The 23,726-nt window shown below is 41.0% G+C and overlaps 1 long non-coding RNA gene across 3 annotated transcripts in view; it reads left to right on the top strand.

Annotated features, from left to right (window-relative positions):
* Positions 1 to 3,349: 3,349 nt before the first annotated feature.
* Positions 3,350 to 23,726, top strand: part of LOC147359462 (uncharacterized) — a 38,864-nt gene continuing 18,487 nt past the window's right edge. For 2 of the 3 annotated variants that reach the window (XR_015140828.1, XR_015140829.1), the window contains exons 1-2: positions 3,350 to 3,624; positions 17,393 to 17,483. This is a non-coding gene — a long non-coding RNA (uncharacterized LOC147359462). The remainder of the gene's footprint in view (positions 3,625 to 17,392; positions 17,484 to 23,726) is intronic. The other variant, XR_015140827.1, reaches the window with a different exon arrangement.

Here is a 23,726-nt window from a genome sequence, read left to right as displayed (position 1 = left end):
GTGTTTCTTCCAGTCCAGCGTTTCTCATGATGTACTCTGCATATAAGTTAAATAAACAGGGTGACAGTATACAGCCTTGATGAACTCCTCTTCCTATTTGGAACCAGTCTGTTGTTCCATGTCCAGTTCTAACTGTTGCTTCCTGACCTGCATACAAATTTCTCAAGAGACAGATCAGGTGGTCTGGTATTCCCATCTCTTTCAGAGTTTTCCACAGTTTATTGTGATCCACACAGTCAAAGGCTTTGGCATAGTCAATAAAGCAGAAAGAGATGTTTTTCTGGAATTCTCTTGCTGTTTTGATGATCCAGCGGATTCTGGCAATTTGATCTCTGGTTCCTCTGCCTTTTCTAAAACCAGCTTGAACATCAGGAAGTTCACGGTTCACATATTGCTGAAGCCTGGCTTGGAGAATTTTGAGCATTACTTTACTAGCGTGTGAGATGAGTACAATTGTGCGGTAGTTTGAGCACATGGTTAACTGTTAAATTGCACTTCCTAGCTTCCTAACATTTGGGAGGGGGAGCAGGTGAATAGTTCTGACGAACAGAGTTTGAGAAGTGACATAAATCACTTCTAGACGAAGGGAGATAACAGTGACGGTCCCCCCCCTTCCCCCCACCCCTGCCGCAATCAACTCTACTCCCACCACTTTCCAGCTTACTGGAAAGAGGCCAGCTTTTAAACTATATGATGAAGATAGTGAAGATACAATGTGAAACAACCTTGAATGGATTGGATCACCCATCCCCCATCCTTTCAGTCCACACTGAAATACACTGAGTTGGTTATTTTCAGCTATTACCAGATTTTAACTAATACATGTTTATTATTTAGCCAAGTACCCTCATGATTACTATCTCCCTGGGCATATAACATGATTTTAAGAATGATGAATAACCAACAATTCTCTTATTCTTATTTTATAATCTCTACAATAATGAAGCCATAAATATTTATTAATTTTTAATTCTATATGGGATAACCAAACTCCGTGTAGTGGGTATGTATTCCCTAAGGAGTTCTTAACTTCTAAATAATAGTGAAAATGTCATAGAAATCTATGTGTGTTCATTAATTTTACACAGACTTCTCTGAAAATGCCAAAAGTTGCCTGGAAACTAGTGACACACGGCATTTTGAGTCTTTTAGAAAAGTCTCTTGCACTAGACCCCGTTTCCTGTTCCCAACTCATGGATACTCTCCCACCAATTCTCTCCTTTCTCTTCTGCATCATCAATATTTTTGGACTTGATGGACCTTCCTATCACTATACCAACATGCTAAATTATATTCCCATATTTCAGCTCTTTTGGGAGAGAGAACTTTTCAAAGAGTTGCTTATATATGTTTTCCTTCATTTATCCTGGTCTCATTTTCTTTTAAGCTCCCACCAGTCAGGCTTTTGTTCCTACCTGCCCATTGAGCTCTTGTCAAGGTTAGTAATATCCATGTAACTAAATTCAGTTGTCAGCTCTCTGTGCTGTGATTCCCTTCCTAACTGATACACTTGTATGGTTTTGAGGACATCAGTCTTTTTTTATTTTCTTGTTAAGTTATTGGCTTTGTTGTTCAGCCTCTCAGTTGTGTCTGCCTCTCTGCAACTCCATGGACTGCAGCACATGAGGTTTTCCTGTCCTTCACCATCTCCTGGAGTTTGCTCAAACTCATGTCCATTGTGTCGGTGTTGCCATCCAATCATCTTGTCTAACCATATCCTTTTTTAATTTTTATTTTCTTCCCACAGAGTGAGAGTCAATCTTTTTTTAAGAAAAACTTTTTAGTTTGTATTGGGATACAGAATCTACCTGCCAATGCAGGAGACATAAGAGATGTGGGTTCGATCCTTGGGTCAGGAAGATCTGGAGTAGGAAATGGCAACCCACTCCAGTATTCCTGCCTGGAAAATTCCATGAACAGAGGAGCCTGGCGGGCTACAGTCCATGGGGTAGAAAAGAGTCAGATATGACTGAGCAAACACATGCACAGAGTCATTTAACAGTGTTGTGATAGTTTCAGTTGACCAGTGAAGGGACTCAGCCAAAATATACACGTGTCCATTCTCACCCACACTCTGCTCTCATCCAGGCTACTGGCTACTCCCTTTTAGTCTTAGCCATTCCCCAGTGGGCTCTACAATGTCTTGGTAGCACAGTACCTTAATTTTAGTTCTTGATCTTCTTTCCTTCTCCATTTACACTCACATATTTACTCACATATTTGTTGTTCTCACCTAGTCTCATGTCTTTAAAACCACCTAAATGCTGAGGCTTCCCAGGTGGCACTAGCAGTCAGGAATCTGCCAGCCAGTGCAGGAGATGCCGGAGACAAGTGTTCAATCCCTGGGTTGGGAAGATTCCCTGGAGGAGGAAATGGCAACCCACTCCAGTATTCTTGCCTGGAAAATTCTTGAACTTATAATCTTGTAATATACTCTATAACTTGTCTGTTTAGTATATGTATTATTTATTGACAGCCTCCCCTTCTTCCCATCTCCACTAGAAATATAATTTCTACAAGAGCAGAAATTTTAGCATGTTTTGTTCACTGGTGCATTCAAGAACCCGAGACAATGCCTGGCACAAAATACATGCTAAATATATATTTCTTAAATGAGTGAATAAATGAATCTTCCATTTGAAAAAATTAAAATCATCATCAAAGATACAAAAATGATAACTTCTAATTGTTAAAAATTAGTGACTTTGATCTTATTTATACAAATAATAATAATAATTCATTGTCTAACAGATCACAGAAAGATTCAGAAAACAAAAAATATGTAGACTGACAATAAACTTGTGAATGGCCAGCATTATTTTTCCAATCTAAATCAGAGGAACTTTACTGAAAATAGAAGGTCTTTGATGCTGAGACATAAATAAAAAGCCAACACTCCAGCCTAATTATATTTTGCAATTCAGAATATAAGCAAATCAAGTCTTTGTGACTATTTTCAATGGTTATTAAAATACATTATTCATATTAATGTCATAAATCATACTTGGAATGTGTTCTTGATTTGCTTTATTAGCCCTGTGGTTGCATAAATGTAACTATTGATTGCTTTTAAATTATTATCTGAAAATTGCCTAAACTTGTAGCTACTAAGCTCATGTTTCTCAAAATGTTCCAAGAAATGTTAACAGGCATTTCGTGAAAATGTGGAGTCCTAGTTCATGTAAGTTTGGGAGCTTCTGAATAAAGCAGGTTTCTTTATTATGGGATTGCATCATGGGTTTCAATTTTCAAATTTGGCGCACAGAATTTCCTAAATGTATTTGATCACAGCACCTTTTAATCAATGATCAGTTTAACTTTGGGAAATCATGCTGCTGCTGTTAAGTCGCTTCAGTTGTGTCCGACTCTGTGCGACCCCATAGACGGCAGCCTACCAGGCTCTGCCGTCCCTGGGATTCTCCAGGCAAGAACACTGAAGTGGGTTGCCATTTCGTTCTCCAATGCATGAAAGTGAAAAGTGAAAGTGAATTCGCTCAGTTGTGTCCGACCCTGAGCGACCCCGTGGACTGCAGCCTACCAGGCTCCTCCGTCCATGGGATTTTCCAGGCAAGAGTACTGGAGTGGGGTGCCATTGCCTTCTCTGGGAAATCATGCTACCCACAGGTAATGCTGCCATCAGGATCAGTTTGTGGTCATTTATGATTGAGTCATTAATTTTTTCACAAAGAATTACTTGCCTGCTTGCTAAACTGCTTTACTTGTGTCGGACTCTTTGCAACCTTATGGACCCTAGCCTGCCAGGCTCCTCTGTCCAGGCAAGAATATTGAAGTGGGTTGTCATGTCCTCCTCCAGGGGATCTCCCAACCCAGGGATTAAACCCATATCTCCTGCAGCTTCTGTATTGGCGGGCAAGTTCTTTACCGCTAACGCCACCCGGGAAACCCTAATGATTAGTGATAGCAAACTGTAGAATATCAGCAGAATGAGTAGAAAAGATTGAGGATGTCTGGATAGAAGATATGTAACCTAGGTGGAAAAATAAACACTTAAATACACTAAAGAAGAGGGCCTGGGGTGTCATGACAGACAAAATTTGAAGGAAATGGTAAATAGAGAAGGAATAGAGATTGAGGAAAGGATGGAGATAGGGTTAAGAAAAAAACATAATTAATGCTTTCATTCCTGATATGCACCCAGAATCCAGATTTGCGTCTTATTGCAAGGGAACAAGAGTGGGAGCCCCTACTCTATTCCTTCCGACGCTTGTATGGAAATGATAGAGAGTAAGCAAAATGTGCATTTCATACAATATAGTTGCTTTTTTCCCTAAGGAAAGAGAATAAAGCCTTAAGAAATCAGATTCTTGTGACATTTGTTCTTCTTTATCACTGAAACAGTGTGCATTCTCAAATTTTAAAGGCCATCCGATTAACAACACGTGGATGACATCATTGAAAAAGCACAACTTATGGGTCATGAAACATTTCTTGAAAACAGTAACAGAAAAGATGAGTATTTTTCATTTGGAGAAAGATGTCCATAAATCTTAGTTACTAGTTGCATTTATTGGCAAAAAGGGACACAATTTTTCTAGTTTTATTTTGATTTCATTTTAGTTTGATTTAGCTTTATTCAGTATTGAATAATTTTGTTTGGGGCTATAAAATCGCATAGCACTGAGATATCACTTAGCTTTTGAAAATGATCACTTGTCTTTGACTACGTTGCTGAATGATCTGTAAATAATTATATAAATTTGATGTTTAATATGTTCAATTAACTTACCCTGTTCGCTGCATGTGTGCTAAGTCACTTCAGTCACATCTGAATCTTTTCCACCCTATGAATGGTAGCCTGCCAAGCTCCCCTGTCCATGGGATTCTCCAGGTAAGAATACTAGGGTAGGTTGCCACTTCCTCCTCAAGGGGATCGTCCCAACCCAGGAATCGAACCCCCGTCTCTCATGTCTCCTGCATTGGTTCTTCACCATGTTCCTTAGGATGATCCATTTTAAGCAGTTGTGCTCAATATTTATGGAGAGAGATTGTTTAGGAGTGATGTGTATCATTTGAATGAGAGTTCTACTCTGATCAATTGATTCTCTCATCATCAACCTATAGTCAACTATTGTAGTTTAGAAGGTTATTTACTTAGTTTTGATGTCTATTTTTGGTTTAATATCTTCAGCACTCTGTGTAGATACTAGGGAGAGATAGAGTCAGTTGGGTGCCTTTTCCTGCTTGGGTGCTAGTCTTGACAGTAGCCTCTACAAAGTCAGAGCTTGCAATGGAATGGAGCGTTTTTCCAGCCCACCGGCTTCTGCTGGGTTGTAAACTGTCGGCTTGCTTTTAAGGGAGGGAGCAGAGCCTATAATGAGGACACTAGTCCCAGCTTAGTTCATTGCTTCTGCCACCTGCCTTCTGGCTTAATGTTGGAAGCAAGAAGCATGCAATTAAGTATGAGGAAATGAAAATAAATGACACCGTTCATTGCACATTACAAAGTGCCTGGCAGAAAGAATGCTGTTTGTAGAGACCCAGTGGCCCTACAGAAAATGCAGTTCTGCCTGAGAAAATGCTGGGGACTGAGAAGTAACCCAGGTTCTCCCTGTAACCTATTGTGACCATAAACCAAATACATTACAGGTGCAACTCTTTAAATGCCCAGGACATTCACTGTTTAATGATTTGCAGACAGTCAATAATTAAATTTGAGTATAAGGGGATATAGTCACAGTGACACGTTTCAGCTGATTTTGTAAGGTAAATCCTATAAAAGTAATGACTGAGGTAAATAATTGATTCCTTTTGGAAGACCAGTCGGAAATTGTTTTATAAAATAACAAATACTTGTTACTGAAGCCCAATTTGTTTTCAAAATCACTTCCTTTTCTTCGAATTTACTGATTTTGTTTTTGGTTGTGCTGAGGCTTGGTTGCCGTACACAGGCTTTCTCTATTTGTGGCGCGAGTGGGGGTTGCTGTTTGTTGTGGTGCTCGGGCTACTCACTGTGGTGGCTTCTCTCGCTGCAGAGCACAGGCTCTAGAGCTGGACTCAGCAGTTTTGGTGCAGGAGCTTAGTTGCTCCCAGGCATGTGGAGTCTTCTTGGACCAGGGCTCAAACCTGTGTCTCCTGCATTGGCAGGTGGATTCTTATCCACTGGATCACCAGGAAAGTTCCTCAAAATCGTCTCTTAAAAAGCATTTAAGTAAGCTGTATTGAGCTCACTGAGTAAAGGAACACACGGCTCATTCGTGCTAAATGGACATCAAATAATAGGTTCAGGATATTGTCCATGGACAGTTCTACCCCCTTTCCAATGAAGAGTTGAGAGTAGAAGGCACATCGCTCTTGGACACAGAGCTTAGGAGAGCACCACTGAGCTGGCCGAGAATCTCAGAAGCCTTCAGTTTCGTACTAAGATTTAATCTGGTTAATAAAGGCATCTTTCGGGTGTGTGTATCATTTCAAGAAGAGAATAGTGTTGCAAATCATTCCACCATACACATTTAGTACATGCTGCAGAGAAACTGCAGAGCAATCTACTACGTGTGATATTTTCAAAACACCATGAGGGTTGGGGGAATTTGCTGCGTATTCAAGAAGCTGAGGGATGGTTCTTACAATAAGCCAGCCCATCATTGCTATCTGGAGGAAGCCCAGGTGGCAAGAATGGAGCTGGTAGGTCTTTTCATTTTGTAGAAATCTGCCATTGGTGGGGTGGGCGGGGCAGGGTGGTGGTGGTCAGAAGGCTGGAAAATAAGCTCTGGCCAGCATTCCAGTGATGATTGGCATGGGAGACTGAGCAACATAAGAGGATAAGAATTACAGGAATTAACTGATACTTGACTTAAAAAAATTTTTTTTTATAATTCAAATCGCTGATGTTGACCTTGTTCATATAAATAGCAACTTAATAATTTATGTTAAATATTGTTTCTTCTAATTCTCATTTTCATGTCAAATTGCTCAGCAATTAGTGTTAAGGATCTAGATGGTGGATGCCATGATGGCCTGGGATGCACTGCCCCGACCCGACCCCTTCATCAATGAAGAACTTATTCCCTCGGCTGCTAGGAATGCTGCAGGAAGAGGGCTCTCTGTATAGCTCCTCATTGGGGTTGCCTTGGTTCAAGACAATGGCCTCCCTGAAGAACACATCTCCTTCCAATGACTAATCAACATTGGTGCCCAAGGGCCTGGCTTTCTCACCCTAAGGCAGATCTAGGGATTTGGAAGGAAGGCAATTAGAAAATGGGTGACAACAATGTTTGGGAAAATATGTGGATAAATATCTCCAAGTGGTCCTAAAGTGTAAAGACAGCTATGTCCCACATGACGTCGGCTAAAGTGGACAACAGGTTTGGTTTTGCTGCTGTCAGTCATCTTTCCTTAGCTACTCCCATTACTGCCCATTGGCTCATTAACAAAATGGCCATGATAGAAGGGATCAAGAGTACTCATGGGCACAGCAACATAGGTGTCTACTCACCAAGGCTAACTTGGCCACGGCCACTGCTGAGCACTCTGTCTGCCAGCAGCAGAGGCCGGCACAGAGCCTGCAGTGTGGCACCACTCCCCAGGTGACCAGCCAGCTACTCAGGTGCAGGATGATGATGCTGGAGCTCCTCCATCACAGAAGGGGCAGCATTTTGTTCTTGCTGGAATAGATTCTTACTCTGGTTATAGATTTGCTTCCTCTGCTGCAATGCTTCTGCCAAACCCACCTTTTGTGACTGGAATGTCTTATTCACTGTGATAGCATGACACACATTTTCACTTCCCAGTAAGGAACTAATTTGCAGCAAAAAAAAGGGAGCCAGTAGGCCCATGATCTGGGCTTTTCTGGTCTTACCATATTCCCCATCTTCCTGGAGCAGTTGGCAGGTGGAGTAACCTTTACTAGCCTGAGTGATGGCATCAAGTAGGTGACAGTGTTGGGGGAGGGGCAGTGTCCTCCAAGAGGTGATATATGACCTAAATTGGCATCCAGTACACGGTGCTGTTTCTCCCATAACCAAAAGTCCTGCATCCGGAATCCAGGGGTGAAGATGGAAATCCTCCACCCACTGTAACACCACGGTGTCCACTAGCAAAAGCTCTGCTTCTCATTCTGCTACTTAAGGTCCTGCTGTCTAGATGCCTTGGTTCCAAAAGGAAGAATGCTTCTGCAGGGGGTCCAAGAAAAGTTCTCTTGAACCGGAAGTCAATAGTGTCACTTGGTTTAGAAAGGATTTGTGAAATTCTAAATATATGGTCTTATCTAGATGCAAAACTGTCTTCCATCTCTCTGACCTCTAACACGTTTGTTTTCTATAGCTGTACTTATATTTACTTACAGTACAGAGAGACAAAGACAGATGGAGGGAGGACATGAGAGTAGCACACTCCTTTTGTCAATTTTTAAGAGAATGACACGATTTCTGTAATTCATAACAGGCAGCGACATGGCAAGAAAAGCCTAGGTTTTGAGCCAGATGGGCAGCTGTGTTCAAACCCCAGTTCCTTGATTTACTAAATCACTTAATTTTGCTGAGATTTTGTTTTCTCATCTGTCAAATAGGGATGACAGTACCTGCTCTCCATCTCTGCTGCGAGTGTGAAATAAATAAATATGGCAAAGTGCATCTTGAACTCAGCATAGCACCTCCAAGGTCATCACGAGGGACAGGCTTGACTTATGCTTCTTGTCCTGCAGTGTTTATCCTTAATGATATTAGTTAGTACTTGATTATTATAATAATTGTTAATATATTCTCTTTCAATTTAAAAAATCAGGATGATAAATTGTAGGTTTATTCTAAGCATCATCAAGTTTTAGTTTGGTGGGACGAATTAGGAGAGTAGCAGTGACATACATACACTGCTGCTGCTGCTGCTGCTAAGTCACTTCAGTCATGTCTGACTCTGTGCAACCCCATACCATGTGTAAAATTGGCAGCTGCGACCGACGGTGAAGATGGAGAAGCTCTATGCAGTCAGCAAAAACAAGATTGGGAGCAGACTGTGGCTCAGATCATGGACTCCTTATTGCCAAATTCAGACTGAAATTGAAGAAAGTGGAGAAAACCACTAGACCATTCAGGTATGACCTAAATCAAATCCCTTATGATTATACAGTGGAAGTGAGAAATAGATTTAAGGGACTAGATCTGACAGACAGAATGCCTGATGAACTACGGACGGAGGTTCATGACATTGTACAGGAGACAAGAATCAAGACCATCCTCAAGAAAAAGAAATGCAAAAAAGCAAAATGGCTGTCTGAGGAGGCCTTACAAATAGCTGTGAAAAAAAGGGAAGTGAAAAGCAAAGGAGAAAAGGAAAGATATACCCATTTGAATGCAGAGTTCCAAAGAATAGCAAAGAGAGATACGAAAGCCTTCCTCAGGGATCAATGCAAAGAAAACAATAGAATGGGAGAGACTAGAAATCTCTTCAAGAAAATTAGGGATACCAAGGGAACATTTCTTACAAAGATGGGCTCAATAAAGGACAGAAATGGTAGGGACCTAACAGAAGCAGAAGATATTAAGAAGAGGTGGCAAGAATACATGGAAGAACTGTACAAAAAAGATCTTCATGATCCAGATAATCACGATGGTGTGATCGCTCATCTAAAGCCAGACATCCTGGAATGAGAAGTCAAATGGGCCTTAGGAAGCATCTCTACGAACAAAGCTAGTGGATGTGATAGAATTCCAGTTGAACTATTTCAAACCCTGAAAGATGATGCTGTGAAAGTGCTGCACTCAATATGCCAGCAAATTTGGAAAACTCAGCAGTGGCCACAGGACTGGAAAAGGTCAGTTTTCATTCCAATCCAAAAGAAAGGCAATGCCAAAGAATGCTCAAACAATTGCACTCATCTCATAAGCTAGTAAAGTAATGCTTAAAATTCTCCAAGCCAGGCTTCAGCAATACGTGAACCATGAACTCCCAGATGTTCAAGCTGGTTTTAGAAAAGGCAGAGGAACCAGAGATCAAATTGCCAACATTCGCTGGATCATCGAAAAAGCAAGAGAGTTCCAGAAAAACATCTATTTCTGCTTTATTGACTATGCCAAAGCCTTTGACTTTGTGGATCACAATAAACTGTGGAAAATTCTGAAAGAGATGGGAATACCAGACCATCTGACCTGCCTCTTGAGAAACCTGTATGCAGGTCAGGAAGCAACAGTTAGAACTGGACATGGAACAGCAGACTGGTTCCAAATAGGAAAAGGAGTACGTCAAGGCTGTATATTGTCACCCTGCTTATTTAACTTATATGCAGAGTACATCATGAGAAACGCTGGGCTGGAAGAAGCACAAGCTGGAATCAAGATTGCCGGGAGAAATATCAATAACCTCAGATATGCAGATGACACCACCCTTATGGCAGAAAGTGAAGAATTTAAGAGTCTCTTGATAAAAGTGAAAGAGGAGAGTGAAAAAGTTGGCTTAAAGCTCAACATTCAGAAAACTAAGATCATAGCATCTGGTCCCATCATTTCATGGCAAATAGATGGGGAAACAGTAGAAACAGTGAGAGACTTTATTTTGGGGGGCTCCCAAATCACTGCAGATAGTGATTGCAGTCATGAAATTAAAAGACGCTTACTTAACTCATTGGAAAAGACTCTGATGCTGGGAGGGATTGGGGGCAGGAGGAAAAGGGGATGACAGAGGATGAGATGGTTGGATGGCATCACCGACTCGATGGATGTGAGTTTTGCAAACTCCGGGAGATGGTGATGGACAGGGAGGCCTGGAGTGCTGCGATTCATGGGGTCGCAAAGACTCAGACACGACTGAGTGACTGAATTGAACTGAACTGAACTGACTCCTTGGAAGGAAACTTATGACCAACCTAGACAGAATATTAAAAATCAGAGACATTACTTTGTCAACAAAGGTCTGTCTAGTCAAGGCTATGGTTTTTCCAGTGGTCATGTATGAATGTGAGAGTTAGACTATAAAGAAAGCTGAGCACCAAAGAATTGATGCTTTTGATCTGTGGTGTTGGAGAAGACTTCTGAGAGTCCCTTGGACTGCAAGGAGATACAACCAATCCATCCTAAAGGAGATCAGTCCTGGGTGTTCATTGGAAGGACTGATGTTGAAGCTGAAACTCCAATACTTTGGCCACCTGATGCGAAGAGCTGACTCATTAGAAAAGACCCTGATGCTGGGAAAGTTTGAGGGCAGGAGGAGAAGGGGACGACAGAGGATGAGATGGTTGGATGGCATCACTGACTCAATGGACATGGTTTGGGTGGACTCTGGGAGTTTGTGATGGACAGGGGGGCCTGGCATGCTGTGGTTTATGGAGTCGCAAAGAGTTGAACACGATTGAGCGACTGAATTGAACTGAACTGGTGTGTAAGATAGCTAGCTAGTGGGGAAGCTTGATCTAGAGGGATGGGATGAGGGAGTGAGGGGGATGCTCAAGAGGGAGGGGATATATGTGTACGTATAACTGATTCATTTTGTTGTACAGAGGAAACTAACACAACATTGTAAAGCATTTATACTCCAAAAATAAAATAAAACAGTGTTAGTTTGCATTCACCATGACTTTATTGCCTATTGTTGAGATGATTGGCATAAATTAGACTTCAAAAGTCGTGCTACCTGTTTCTGGTAAACTCAGATTTTAGATGGTGACTGGAACTCCTAGTTTTATTCTGAATAGAAGAGAGTGTAGGTATTGAGATTTGATTGATGATGAAAGCGCTAATTGATTGTCTCTTTCTACGACCTGGCTTTATCCAAAGGAATGATAAAGCAGATACCTTCTATCCCAGTAGAGTTCTTGAGGAAGACAAGAAAAATGCAGTGTAACCCATCACTTAAACACTGTGATGTGAAAGGCTAAAAAATATTCAGGAGAACCATTGTGGCCACATATGTTTAATCACATTTCACCTGGGATTTCTTGTGCATTGTTGCACATGGGATATTCTAGTGGGTAGAGTCTTCAGTGCCTTTCTAACCATACTCACCAGAGATGGGAAGTAGGCTCATGGCCTCCTTTGCAGCCTCTGATGACACATTTCTTGTCCTCTCTTTGTTGGACAATTTAGAGAAGAATGATCTGTTAGAGTATTTATAGAAGCCATTAGCATGATGACTGAAGGCTACAAGTAACTGATGGCTCTTTAAAAATATGGCCTTAAGAAGAGAAAAGAGAAACTTGTAGGGTGTCTCTTCCAAATAGCAGAGTGCTATATTTGGGTGGTCTGAGGATTATGACAAATGTCAAGGACCACACACCGCAGGAAAGCAGCTCGTTAGAGCTGCACACACTGAATGCCATGTTCAAGGTTGAGTGCCTGATTTTGCTGCAAACACTAATTTTCAGATTATACAATTTGAAATTTTTAATTAGCCATGAATTCTTGTAGGGATAACTTCCTACACCTCTTTATAATACTGTAAAAATAAGTCGGGCTCTGCTTCAGCAACCTGAGAGCTCAAAATAAGGGTTTTTGTGAGATAGTGACTGTTTCCTCTTCAAATGTTAATTTTGAAAATTCATATTTCAGAAGAATTAATGGCCCAATTCTGTGGCCATTCTGCATTTCTAAATGTCATTAAAGTTAATGAATTCTGAAAATGAAAGGAACAAAGACGATCTTTTCAATTTGAATGAGTTTTTACTGTTTAACAACATCGGATCCAATAAATCACTTAAGTATGTTGGTGGTTTACCCCTTTTAAATGACTGTTGGGTTCAGACACAGCACCCTTACTGTTGGGAATGTGGTGTAAACCGTATGGGGGACAAAGTATTAAAGACTCATGTAAACATACTGGGTTATTTAGACTCAGTGTAGATCCTATGTAGTGAATGTGAAAATTCAGTGAATAGCCAAAAATACAATCTTTCCTAATGGTGGTATTGTTTAGTCACCAAGTTGTGTCTGACTCTTTTGTGACCCCATAGACTGAAGCCCAGGCTTTCCTGGTAGCTCAGCTGGTAAAGAATCAGCCCTCAATGCAGGAGACTCTGGTTTGAAGGGATAGGCTACCCACTCCAGTATTCATGGACTCTCCTCATGGCTCAGACAGTAAAGATTCCATCTGCAATGCAGGAGACCTGGGTTCAATCCCTGGATTGGGAAGATTCCCTAGAGGAGAACATGGCAAGCTACTCCAGTATTTTTGCCTGGTGTATCCCCATGGACAGAGGAGCCTGGTGGGCTACAGCCCATGGGGTCAAAAAGAATTGGATATGACTGAGAGAATAAGCACAGCACAGACTGTAGCCCACCAGGCTCCTCTGTCCATGGGATTCTCCAGGCAAGAATACTTGAGTTGGTTGCCATTTCCTTCTCCAGGAGATCTTCTCCACCCAGGGATCAAACCTGTATCTCCTGCTTCTCCTGCATTGGCAGGCAGATTCTTTACCACTGAGCTACCAAGGAAGCCCTTGCTAACGGAGTGTCAGTGTGTGTGTGTGTGTGTGTGTGTGTGTGTGTGTGTGTCTAATCGCTCAGTCATGTCCAACACCTTGGGACCCCATGGCCTGTAGCCCCCCAGGCTCTTCTGTCCATGGAATTCTCCAGGCAAGAACACTGTAGTGGATTGCCATTTCCTCCTCCAGGGGATCTTCCCAATCCAGGGATTGAACTCTTGTCTCCTGCACTGAGGGCAGCTTGACCATCTGAGACACCTGGGAAGCCCCGCTAATGGAGACAGTTCCACAAAATATTGCATTCTTAGAGATGATGCCCTAAGTATATGTGTATACAATAAAAATACATAAGGTAGGTAAACAAAAATTATAAATATATAAAATATAAGTATGTAAAATATATACTATATATGGATTATGTATTCATGTTTGTATATGTATGCGTGTGTGTGCAAAGTTGCTTCAGTTGTGTCCCACTCTTTGAGACCGTATGGACTATAGCCTCATGGTCTCATCTGCCCATGGGATTCTCCAGGTAAGAATACTAGAGTGGTTTACCGTGCCATCCTCCAGGGGATCTTTCCAAACCAGGGATCGAACCCACGTTTCTTACCTCTCCTGCATTTGCAGGCGGGTTCTTTACTACTAGGTCCACCTGGGAAGCCCTTTGTACATATATACATTTCCATATATATTTTTAAAATTAGAGCTTTGCAAAGGACACAGAAAATATAATTCTATGGGCTCTTAGTTCCCTGACCAGGGACTGAACCTGAGTCTCAGTTATAAAAATATGCAGGATTCTTTTTCTGCCTCAAATGGCATTCAATTTGGGTTATAAACTATACCTAAACTGTTAAAGTTAACTAGTCCTTCAAAAATTTTGTGAAGTTGAATCTGTACTTACCCATGTATTCCAAAAGTATCTATTTGACTCAGCACAATTATTCCGTCTTTTAAAACCATGTGAAATTGAGAGCCAGAGTTATGTAAGTATTGGGAGGCCCTGTGCTTTTGATTTTCTTGTAATTACTTACATGACTCCCCAGCATTGCAGGCAGATTCTTTACTAGCTGAGCCACAAGGGAAGCCCAGGAATACTGGAGTGGGTAACCTATCCCTTTGCCAGCAGATCTTCCCGACCCAGGAATTGAACTGGGGTCTCCTGCATTGCAGGCAGATTCTTTACTAACTCAGCTATAAGGGAAGAATCTTGTAATTACTTACATGACTGAAATAATGGAATATTGCACATTGATTGATTTTACTTAGGGTTTTCATACATTTCCTTAGAAGTGTTAACATTTTGTATGTAGAAAACTTTTATTATAAATAATTCGGATACACTTACAATCAGAAGAAGAGAATTGCTTTCCTAACTGGATATGTTTTCTGCCATGGTGTAGGTGTCTTATAAGAGCTAAATAAATAACAAGTAACATCTTATATTTACCTTGCTGCAGGTGAATAAATAAAGTGACAGGGAAATAAATTATTTTCCCTGCTAGCTAAGCACAGAGTCAATCTTCCTTAATAAGGTGATGAAACAACAGAGCTATACTTTATTTACTTTTTACCTTTATTGTGGGAGAATCATATCTCCAGGGAAATCAGCTTTCAACTCTAGAACTGAAGGAAATGTAATATCATTGTCTGTTTCTAACTCATATAGTCAACCTACAATTACTGTTTTAGTTCCTACTTAAATATTCCTTGTCTTAAAAATGCTTTGCTGCTGCTGCTAAGTCGCTTCAGTCGTGTCCGACTCTGTGCGACCCCAGAGATGGCAGCCCACCAGGCTCCCCGGTCCCTGGGATTCTCCAGGCAAGAACACTGGAGTGGGTTGCCATTTCCTTCTCCAATGCATGAAAGTAAAAAGCGAAAGTGAAGTCGCTCAGTCGTGTCCGACTCTTCGAGACCCCATGGACTGCAGCCTACCAGGCTCCTCCGTCCATGGGATTTTCCAGGCAAGAGTACTGGAGTGCGTTGCCATTGCCTTCTCCAAAAATGCTTTAGGTCCAAACTATAAGGCCTTAAGATCAAATTGTAAGACTCTAAAAGATACGTTATTTTAAAGCCTATGGCACATCACATTATATATATGATATATTTATTAATGTATATGAATATAATCTTCTAGCACATTTTATTTTTTAAATTGTCTTTGGATACAATTTTTAAAAGTTAAGTATTTTTAAAACTTTTTTTAATTTTTAAAATTGTGTCCAAAGACACAATTATGAAAGATAAGTCTTTGCATTGTCACATCTGTCTGTGGTTATTATTTTTTTAATGTGTTTTCAAAATATTTTTTATTATGATAAAATATATGTAATATAAAATTTATAATTTAAGCCACTTTTAAATGTACCTTTCAGTGGCATTAAATACATTCATGTTGTTGTGGAACCATCACCACCATCCTTTCCAAGAACTTTCTAATCTTCCCAAACCGAAACTCTATATTCATTTAAATAACTCTTCATTTCCTCTTACCCCAGTCCCTGAAACCACCATTCTACTCTGACTGTCTATAAATTTGACTAATATAAGTACCTCAAATAAATGGAATCATAAAATATTCTTCCTTTCATGACTGGTTTATTTTATTTAGCATAATAGATGAATGTCAAGATTCATCTTTATTGTAGCATGTGACTGAATTTCTTTTCTTTTCAAGGCTGAATAATAGCTAACAATAGTAGACGATTTAAAAATAACTATCAGCGATTTCCATAATGACTTCCAACATCATATTCAGAGGGACATAAGGGAATTTAACAGTTGGATGGAGGTCGGAGGAACATATGCAGAAAATATCTCTTTCATATGCATATTGACTCTCTGACCACCCTGTAAATACCCATAGCTTAGCAATTAGCAAACATGATTTTAACTGCTTATTTACTTGTTGCCTTTGAGCACTGGACAGTCCATTTGGAAGGCAGGATTATGTCTTATTAGCATGGTATCTCCTAAAATTAGCACTGGGCTTGGTACAAAGTGGGCATTTGTTATTTCTTTGCTGAAAGAAAGGACTGAGGAAGTCAGAGAGAGACTAGCAAATTTACCTCTAACTGGTGGCTCAGATGGTAATGAATCTGCCTGCCAATGCAGGAGACCCGGATTTGATCCCTGGATCAGGAAGATCCCCGGCAGAAGGAAATGACAACACACTCCAGTAGTCTTGCCTGGGGAAAACCCATGGACAGAAGAGCCTGGTGGTCTCCAGTCCGTGGGGTCACAAAGAGTCGGAGTCAGACATGACTTAGTGACTGTGTTTGCAGTACTTCCTGCTGATACCTTGATCACTGTTAGATTTGAAAATAGTAGCATCTAATATTTTTCATATGTCAGAATTTATCACATTTTTGAACAGTGCTGGTCTAAATAAGTATGCTTTGATTCATGGTTTGGGGGAGGCAGTAAAATGTGGGCAATATACTTATTTTATAAGGATGTGATAGAAATTGTGGTTGTTGTTGAGTTGCTCAGTTGTGTTTGACTCTACAATCCCATGGACTACTGAATGTCAGGCTCCTCTTTCCTCCACTATCACCTGGAGTTTGCTCAAATTCATATCCATTGAGTTGGTGATAGAAGTACACACACATAAACCTACATAAGTGCATATATGAAGCTTTTGGCCTAACCTCCATATATGTTGTTGTTCAGTACCTGAGTTGTGTCCAACTTTTTGCAACCCCTTCGACTGCAGCCTGTGGATTTTGTACCACTGAACTCCCAGAGAAGCCCATCCCCCATATATAGTAACTGTTATTTTTATTGCAACTGCCGAGTAGGCTGCAATAATGAGAAAACTCAGCTATTTCTGTTTTTTACAGTTACCTACCTTAGAAATTTCTACTTGGAACCTTTTGATAAATAATACAAGGAAAACAAAATCACTTCAGCCCTAACCTCTTTGGGATGCCGATTCTAATTGTGACATTTCTTAAAGCAGTAGCAATGAGAATTTTTGGACTAAAGAATCTTATATTTCTCACGCTTTGTTGTTGTCCTCTCAAGGTTGGCATAAAAAGCAGGATCAAGAGATGGAAGTAGGTACCAGTCCACTCACCATCCAGAACCTTGATGTGCCAGATGTTTTTGGTTGGAAGTAGGTAGTATGAGAGCATGGACTTACACCTGTTTGTTCATTTCCAAGTCCCAAGAGCATGCCTCAGAATAAGCCTTCAATTCATAATTTTCCAGCAAATGAGTGCATCACAGTTTTTTTAATTTTAATATTTTATAATATTACCTGTGCTAATGCTTGTGGGATTTTCTGATGGCTCAGAAGTAAAGAATCTGCCTGCCAATGCAGGATATGTGGGTTCAATTCTTGGGTCAGGAAGATCCCCTGGAGGAGGAAATGGCAACCCACTCCAGTATTCTTGCCTGGGGCATCCCATTGACAGAGGAGCCTGGTGGGCTATATCCCTGGGGTGGCAGAGTCAGACATGATCCAGTGACTAACCAATAACAACAACAACTGTAGGTTTTTATTTCAGAAAATGATGTTGTACAATAATAAATGTTAGAAACAAAAGGAGAGAGAGAAGAGGGGATTGTGGTGATGGGAGGAGCAGCCACAGAGACGTTTACGTAACCAATAGGGAAAGTATAAAAAGGCATTTTAAAACATTTTGTAAAACTTGTGTTACTAGTATAAAAGTTTGGCTAAATGGCAGTTGTGACCAGGGGTTGGGAGGAGGGAGAGATGAAAAGGCAGAGACATTTTAAAGCAGAGAAAGTACTCTAAATGACAGTACAGTGGTGGATGCTGTGCTGTGCTTAGTCGCTCAGTTGTGTCTGTCTGTGATCCTATGGACCATAGCCTGCCAGGTTTCTCTTTCCATGGGGATTCTCCAGACAAGGATACTGGAGTGGGCTGCCATGCCCTCCTTCAGAGGATCTTCCCAACCCCGGGATCGACCCAGATCTTGCACATCATGGGCAGATTCTTTATAGTCTGAGCTACAAGGGAAGCCCATGAATACTGGAGTGGATAGCCTATTCCTTCTCCAGGGGACCTTCCTGACCCAGGAATCGAACTGGAGTCTTCTGCGTTGCAGGCTGATTCTTTACCAGTTTCCCTGGTGGCTCAGATGGTAAAGAATCTGCCTGTGATGCAGGATGCCTTGGTTTGATCCCTGGGTTGGGAAGATCCCTGGAGAAGGGAATGGCTACCCACTCCAGTATTGTGGCTTGGAGAATTCCACGAACAGAGGAGTTTGGCAAGCTACAGTTCATGGGGTCACTGAGAGTCGGACACGACTGAGCGACTTCACTTTCGCTTTTTACTTTCGTGCATTGGAGAAGGAAATGGCAACCCACTCCAGTGTTCTTGCCTGGAGAATCCCAGGGACGGGGGAGCCTGGTGGGTTGCCGTCTCTGGGGTCGCACAGAGTCGGGCACAACTGAAGCGACTTAGCAGCAGCAGCAGAGCGACTTCCACTTCACTTCTTTACCAGCTGAGATACCAGGGAAGCCCCACAGTGGTGGGTACACTTGTTAATATGCATTGTGTGTACAGTACCAAGAGTGAACCTTAAAGTAAACTGTGGACTTTGGGTGAAAATAATGTGTCAGTAAAAGTTCATCGATCGTAACGAGCTCACTCCTCAAGTACCGGATGTAGATGGTGGCAAGTTTGTCCATGGAGTGGCAGGGGTATTTTGGGAAATCTGTATTTTCTGTTCAATTTTGTTGTGAATCTAAAACTGCTCGAAAAAATATAGTTTGTTAAAAAAGAAAGTTAACCTGATGATAACTTCATGGTAAATCTTCCACTGAACATTATAAAATAAAACCACTTCCCCTGGAAAATTAATAAACAAAGTCTCTTTTGCTTTCCATCTTTGGTATAATGGCTTAATCATTTCAGCTACAATGGAAAAATTTGTAACTTTTATTTTCCCAGAAATTATAAGTTTCATTTTATAATAAATGCATAAAATGGTATATGAAACTATAGTACATTTTGGGTACATAAATCCAGCTATTAATTAAATAATCAGTTTGTTTCATAAACAATAGTTTAGAATCCAGATTTCCCAGGGTCCCATGCCAAGTGCTCCAGCAAATGCAGAGATTTTTAAAAATAATATTCTGCTTAATTTGTAAGGTCACTTGCCATTTTCAGATATTTATAACTATATTTTTTCACCTGTTCCTCACAGCCCCAGGCAGTCAACAGGGAAGATCTGAAACTTGCACTCAAGAAGTCTCTATTGCTTGAAAAAATTTATATTTTTTTTGCATAGTAATAAAAGAAAGCAAAATATAAGTTTAAAATGAAAACAATATCCTTGTACCCAATTATCTTAAAACATCTTTAACGAAAAAAATGAAAAAGAGACTTTCAGACTGTTCGTATATGAAAAGTAATCACTATTGGTTCCAAGGTGGTATTCATAGAAATGACTTACCATGGCAAAAAAAGTTATCAAAGTTACATGCTAAAAATAAAATGTGCTGCTATTCAATTTGGGGAAAGGTGCAGTGATCAGCAAGACCTTAGCAAGTAACAGGACACAGGAACAGATCTGGTAAGAACACAGTTGTTAAAACAACCATAGTGTCTTTTGAAAGGCTGAATTTTGGATTCCTGATGTTGATGGCGTTTCCCTTGTTCAAGCTCCCTTTACAAACCTCTAGCTTACAGAAGAAGCACATAGGAGAAAGACGAGTGATCCTGTGTCTATTTCTGCTCTGGAGAAATCCAGGGAGGAGCTTGAGAGGAATGGGGTCAACTTCCTCTTTTCCTGTGTTTTCACAGCTCTCCATGCTGTCTGGGCTGTCACACTGCTAACCCTCCTTCTCTTCCTCGTATGTTCCAAGTTCCTGGCAGCCACATTCAGGTTACAATGAACCAGGATGCACTAGAACAGCTATCTAGTTCAGGTTCCTTTGCTGCCTGATTTGAGTGGATGCTGTTTCTTTCTTCTCGGCATTTATCTCCTTCATACCCTCTGCAGACTCTAAACCGATTTTATGAGAGCCAAGGCTCTATCTGATGTTGTTCCCATTGTGTTTCCAGACACCATCTCACTGCCTGAAACTCAGTCACTATTTATTAACTTAATAAATGAATGCATTTCCAATTCAAATGGGATCATGTTCCCCTCATGTTCAAATCCTTTAGCTGACCTTCCACTGTGGTCAGAATAGTGTTCAAATCCCTTAATATGGCTTGTGATTCACCTCATGCTCTGCTTCCTGGTCCGTCCCCAACCTCATCTCAATTCAGTCTCATTACACACATATTTGCTGAGCACCTAGAAAGTACCACACGGTGCTAGAGAGAGGATTCAACAATGAACAGGACAGACGCTGTGTTGATGCTTATGGAGCTTATGGTCCAGGACAAACGCTAAATGAACAATGACAATTTTGATGAACTGAATGTTATATAAGTAATAAAACAGCGCTTCCTTCACACTTTATGTGCCAGAGGCCATCGCAAGTTACTTTTATTTCCTGCCCACACTGCAGGCACTTGTCTTGTGGTCTTGGCACATGCTCTCCCTTGTCTTTCTTAGATCAGCACACTTGTGCTTTCGTTTTTGTCCTTTCCCCACTTCCCACCCACCTTTGCCTGACTCGCTCTTCTTACTGAAATTAGTATCTTTCCAATCTTCCCTTTCCTATGAGCTCCGAGGGCACCTGTGCTTCCACTACCTTCACACCTACAGCTCTGTGTCTCTTACTTGAGCCCTAGAAGGACAGGCTTGCATCTGCTTTGCTCCTGTGTCAAACACACGATAGGTGCTCATAGGTGCTCAATAAATAAATCTTGATAGAGTGAATGGCTGAGCGTCAAATGAATGGGTGAGCAAAGTGGGATGGGAATTCTGAGTCCAGGGATGTTATTATGCGAGGAATGATTTATGAAGCAGATGTCTTATTTTACCAGAAAAAAAAAGGTTGCGTTGTGCTATAGTTTTGTCAAAAGCAGATTTACAATTGCCAATGTTTGAGTTCTCCCCATTGGAGGCCATTATTACTGTCAGCAAAGACTCTGCTATCAGCAAACATCCTCTCTATCACATTCCTACCACCACCCTTCCAGGCTGGGTATTAGTAAAAGGCTAGAGATTCCTGGGAAGAAACAATTTAGGGATAAATATTTTGGTGTTCCTATCCCTGACCGCCTAGGGTCACATCATATCTCATTAAAACCAGGTAAGGTAGCAAATTGAGATTTGTTGGAAGCCATCATATTAATCGCCCAGTCCTGCGAAATGGCCCTGGAAATGGTTTTTCTCACTGACAGAGCCTGAGAGGCTCTGGGAAACTTGAGTGCAATTTCTCACTTGAAAAACACAAAGATACCCAAAATAAGGTGTCTATGAGACAGGAAACAGGTCAACACATACCATATAAGTGTCAGTAAGGAGCCATGGGCGGAGGAGACTCTAAATAGTGCTGGGAGAATTCTTATAGACTTGGGTACCTAGATTTGGGAAACTTGGCTCTTTCCACATTTGTTTTTTCTCTGATCATTTTCACTTTATTCCCTGTTGACATTTAATGATGTTCTCTTTGAAAAGAAGTCTTCCCTGGTAGCTCAGATGGTAAAGCGTCTGTCTGCAATGCAGGAGACCAGGAGTCAATCCCTGGGTTGGGAAGATCCCCTGGAGAAGGAAATGGCAGCCCACTCCAGTACTCTTGCCTGGAAAATCCCATGGATGGAGGAGCCTGGTAGGCTACAGTCCATGGGGTTGCAAAGAGTCGGACACGACTGAGTGACTTCACTTCACTTTGAAGATGCCAGCTGGTCCAAAATGTATAATGAGGAACCCCAGAAGAGTGTGTTTTGTGTTGTTAAAAGGTAAACTGGGGTAACTCAGATTTTGGAGGAGTTTATTTGAGCAAACATTGACTAGATTAAGCAGCACCAGAATGAAAATAGTTAGGGGCCTCAGCCAACAGGAGTCTGGGAAAGGCTTTTATAGACAGGACAAAGCAGGTGGCGATTTGACTGGCTGCAGCCAGGTCGCCTTCTCTGGGAAAGCCTGGTTGGCTGTTTGTGATTGGTTGTTCTTCAGCTATGATTTCTCAGCCTGGAGGCATTTATAGAAATTGACTCTGGCTGAGTTTTCAGTTTGCTGCTGGGGTGTTAGAGCCATCCTGCTCTAAATGACATCCTAATTTAGTTATTTAACAGTGTTTTCTTTTGTTTGTTATGATATGAGTTATCAGATCTGGGCATGATATGAGAAGTGATGTGTTTTCCTGGGTGGTCAAACAGAAGGACAGCAGTAAAAATTAAAGCAAGTGACTAGGACACAGTGAAAGAGTAAAGAAGAGTCAACTTTACTTGCTCCACCAAAATTTGTTCAATTTGAGATAATTCTTGCCTTCCAGTTAATGAAAAATTTGATCTCTGAAGTCTGATATTGAAGCATAATCTATGAAGACCACGTGCTGCAGTTTGCCTCCTTATTTTCTTCACTACAAAGAGGGTTCCCAGAATGATGATGATGAAATTAGATGACTGCACAATTGCACTCATCTCACATGCTAGCAAAGTAATGCTCAAAATTCTCCAAGCCAGGCTTCAACCGTATGTGAGCTGAGAATTTCCAGATGTTCAAGCTGGAAATAGAAAAGGCAGAGGAACCAGAGATCAAATTGCCAACATCCATTGGATCATAGAAAAAGCAAGAGAATTCCAGAAGAAATTCTACTTCTGCTTCATCGACTATGCCAAAGCTTTTGACTGTGTGGATCACAACAAACTGTGGAAAATTCTTAAAGAGATAAGAATACCAGACCACCTTACCTTCCTCCTGAGAGATTTGTATGCAGGTGAGGAAGCAACAGTTAGAACCAAACATGGAACAATGGACTGGCTCCAAACAGGGAAACGAGTACGTCAAGGTTGTATATTGTCACCGTGCTTATTTAACTTATATGCAGAGTACATCATGCTAAATGCTGGACTGGATGAAGCACAAACTGGAATCAAGATTGCCAGGAGAAATATCAATAACCTCAGATATGCAGATGATACCACCCTTATGGCAGAAAGCGAAGAGGAACTAAAGAACCTCTTGATGAAAGTGAAAGAGGAGAGTGAAAAAGCTGGCTTAAAACTTAACATTCAAAAAGCAAAGATCATGGGATATAGTTCCATCACTTCATGGCAAATAGATGGGGAAACAATGGAAACAGTGAGAGACTTTTTTTCTTGGGCTTCAAAATCACTGCAGATGGTGACTGCAGTCATGAAATTGAAAGATGTTTTCTCCTTGGAAGAAAAGCTACGGCAAACCTAGACAGCATATTAAAAAGCAGAGACATTAGTTTACTGACAAAAGGTCCGTATAGTCAAAGCTATAGTTTTTCCAGT

The sequence above is a fragment of the Bos grunniens genome, chromosome 14 (assembly GCF_055505025.1).
Source record: "Bos grunniens cultivar Pamir isolate PY7600 chromosome 14, Bosgru_T2T1.0, whole genome shotgun sequence".
NCBI classification, from domain to species: domain Eukaryota; kingdom Metazoa; phylum Chordata; class Mammalia; order Artiodactyla; family Bovidae; genus Bos; species Bos grunniens.
The sequence above is the reverse complement of the archived record's forward strand: the minus strand, read 5'-3'. Positions and strand labels throughout refer to the sequence as shown.